Below are 3,099 nucleotides of genomic sequence, written 5' to 3' on the forward strand. Positions count from 1 at the left end.
TCGGGACGGGCAGAGCCCTCCTCACGGGCCGCCCAGGCTCCCGGCTGTTTGAAGGTTGGCATTCTCTCCAATCAGGATTTTACTCTTTTTAAACGTTTTCATATTTCACTTGATTTTAATGCTGATCTCGGACAGTGAGTACAGCCCCGATCTGGTCACCCGATGGCCACGACACCCACGTTCCTGGTCAGTTTTCGTGGCCTCGGGCAGCTCTACCCAGCGCCGAGGGTGTGTGCGCGGGTCAGATGGTGGGTGCTAAACGTGTCCCTGGGCCAGGGGGTCCCCGCCAGGAGGGCGGGGTGGGCTGACAGCGCAGCCAGAGGCGGACACGTGGTAGGAACGTGGCCACACGTGGCACCTGGGCGCGTCTGCCTGGGAGGACCGTGTTGCCCCAACCTGGCCGGTCTTCGTTGTCAGCAAAACACCTTCCCACACGTCCTGTTCGATGTGCACTGAATCGGTTTTACAGTTGGTTCTTTCTGTCCTCACCCGAGAACGTGCTTACTGATGTGTTTAGAGCGAGAGGAAGGTGGGGGGGGGGAGAGAAAAATATCAATGGGAGAGCGAAGCCTGGATCAGTTGCGTCCCGTAGGCGCCCTGACCGGGGATCGAGCCCACCCCTTCTTGGTGTATGGGATGGCGCTCAGCCCCGAGCCGCGCCGGCCAGGGGTGTGTGTGATTTTGGGGGGAACCTCCACACCGTCTTCCACGGCGGCCGCTCCACTCGCCATTCCCGCCGTTGGTGCGGGTCACAATTTCTTCACGTCCCGTCAGCGCTTGCTTCCTGTTTTGTTCGATGGCAGCCGCTGCCCTGATGGGTGTGAGGGTGTCTCGCTGTGGTTCTGAGTTGTGGCTTTGATGCTGGTCAGTTACTTTTGTGTGTGGTGCGAGGTCGGGCCCCACCTCACTCACCCTGCGGCGTGGCCGTCCGTCCTCCCGGCGCCATCTGCTGAGGACACTGTCCTTTCCCGTCGTGGCCGTGGCCGTGGCCCCTGGTGGGAATCCATGCGACCACAGGGGTGAGGCTGATTTTGGGGCTCCGTGCGTCCCACCGGCCTCTGTCTGTCTGTCCGTCCGTCCGTCCGCAGCACCAGCTGGTGCAACACCGTGGCTTTGCTGCCGGTTTGGACCAGGCTGCGTGGCCTGCAGGTTGCTGCTCCTATTCAGGGTGGTTTGGCTGCTCAGGGCCCCTGGAGGTTCCAGGTGGACTTTAGGACGAGTTTTTCGGTTTCTGCAAATAAACCCGTGGGATTTGGATGCTGATTGGATTCAGTCTCTGTTCGCTTTAGGTGGGCGTGGACGGTGGGTGGCTTTCCACTTAATTGTGGCTTTTGTTCCTTTTCGTTGTTTTTGTAGTTTTCATGGTACAAGTTTTTCTCCCTCTCTGTGTGTTTCACTGTCCCCGTTTTTCAATTTTTTAAATTTTTGGTGAACCCTCCCCGGGATATTGTTTCCTCTGATTTTTAGAGAGAGTGGACGGGCCGGGGAGAGACAGACAGAGAGACAGCGATTGGTTGCCTCCTGCACACACCACAACCGGCGGCTTCTAGGTGCGTGCCCTGGACCGGAGTTGAACCCTCGGCCTTTCAGTCCGCAGGCTGACGAGTGACCGCGGAGCCACGCCGGCCGGGCTCCTTGTCCCGTCTTCCATCTCCATGTCAGGTTTATTTTTTTTATTATTTTGTTTTTTTAAAAATACTTTATTGATTTTTTACAGAGAGGAAGGGAGCGAGATAGAGAGTCAGAAACATCGATGAGAGAGAAACATCGACCAGCTGCCTCCTGCACATCCCCCACTGGGGACGCGCCCGCAACCCAGGCACATGCCCTTGACCGGAATCGAACCTGGGACCCCTCAGTCCGACGCTCTATCCACTGAGCCAAACCGGTTTCGGGCGTCAGGTTTATTTTTAAGTCTTTTACTCTCTTTTTCCTGCTGTTGTCAACGGCACCGATTTGTTCATTTCCTTTTTGGGGGTTCACTGCCAGGCGTGGAAATGCCATTGGTTCCGTTGACTTTGTATCCTCCTGGTTTTTGCTGGAATCGCTGATGAGTTCTGGTCACACCTTTGTGTGAAGTCATTGGGGTTTCCTGTGTCCATTTTATCCTCTTGCAGCCTGGATCCCTTCTGTTTGTTTCCTTGTCCGGCGCTCGGCTGACGGGCCCAGGGCGTGCTGAGTGGAAGCGGCGAGAGCAGCGTCTCCCTCTCGCCCGGGATCCGAGAGAAGCTGAAACCTTTCCCGTGGATGTGTTTGCTGTGGGTTATTCTGCGGCGCCTCCCTTCTGTGGCCTGTAAACGTGCTGCCCGTGCTGCCCGGCCCACACATCACAAACTCCGGAAGACGCCCTCCTGTCCCTCCTTCTGGGACTCAGCTCCGAGAGTCCCGCAGTCTCTGTCTGGGTGGCCTCAGGGTAGCTGCTCACACCGGGTCCTGGTGCATGGAAGGTGGAGCCCTCAGTCCCTTCCCTCCCTGAGGGGGGAGGGGGGAGGGGAGGGGCCGGAAGGGGAGTCATCTCCAGTGGCCAGTGGTTTAATCTGTCACTCACTCCGGTGGTGAGCACGGAGATGGGGCGCAGAGATGGGCGCGCTGCTAACGGGCGGCCCAGAGCTGTGACTGTCTGATCCACCGGTGGTCCCCGTGGCAGACGTTTCTCTGAGTTCTAAGCGGAACATTGGAGCCTGGAGGGCAGCGGTTCTCAACCTGTGGGTCGCGACCCCCTTGGCGGTCGAACGACCCTTTCACAGGGGTCGCCTAAGACCATCCTGCATATCAGATATTTACATGATGATTCATCACAGGAGCAACATGACAGTTATGAAGTAGCAACGAAGATAATGTTATGGTTGGGTCACAACATGAGGAACTGTATTTAAAGGGCCAGAAGGTTGAGAACCAGGGGAAAACGCCGGCGGCACCTCCTGTCTCTCGTTTGTTGGGTGTTTTTACCGCGAAAGGGTTTTCCGTGTCGTCGGATGCGTTTCACACAGTTGACATGATCGTGTGGCTTTTCCTGTTCCCGTGAGTGTGGAACGTGACGCCTGCCACTCGTGCGTCGGCCGCCTTTCGGGAGCCGCCCCTGGGTTAGCGTGTGACCCT

The 3,099-nt window shown here is 57.4% G+C and overlaps 1 protein-coding gene across 1 annotated transcript in view; it reads left to right on the top strand.

Moving 5' to 3' along the window:
- The window catches only part of PRKCZ (protein kinase C zeta), a gene marked incomplete at its 5' end in the record, with an annotated part of 67,508 nt that overhangs the window by 3,176 nt on the left and 61,233 nt on the right, over window positions 1-3,099 (top strand). The gene's annotated exons all lie outside the window — the stretch shown is intronic.

The sequence above is a fragment of the Myotis davidii genome, unplaced genomic scaffold (genome assembly GCF_000327345.1).
Source record: "Myotis davidii unplaced genomic scaffold, ASM32734v1 scaffold586, whole genome shotgun sequence".
NCBI classification, from domain to species: Eukaryota; Metazoa; Chordata; class Mammalia; order Chiroptera; family Vespertilionidae; genus Myotis; species Myotis davidii.